Here is a 220-nt window from a genome sequence, read left to right as displayed (position 1 = left end):
CTTGATATATTGTATATATAAACCAGATTTCCCCACACCAGATAAAAAAAAAATCTGAAATATTTATGTATAAAATCACAAATATATATATAGATACTTCCTCATATCCTGCTCGCGCTTATGGCAGATGCCTAGATGATCAATTTGTTGCACGAAGTTGCAAACCTTGCAATTTCGGTAATAAAAGAAGGTACGCGATTCAATCTTTGACATTTTAGGC

This window comes from Penaeus monodon, chromosome 23 (assembly GCF_015228065.2).
Source record: "Penaeus monodon isolate SGIC_2016 chromosome 23, NSTDA_Pmon_1, whole genome shotgun sequence".
In the NCBI taxonomy this organism is placed as follows: Eukaryota; Metazoa; Arthropoda; class Malacostraca; order Decapoda; family Penaeidae; genus Penaeus; species Penaeus monodon.
Note: the sequence above shows the minus strand (reverse complement) of the source record.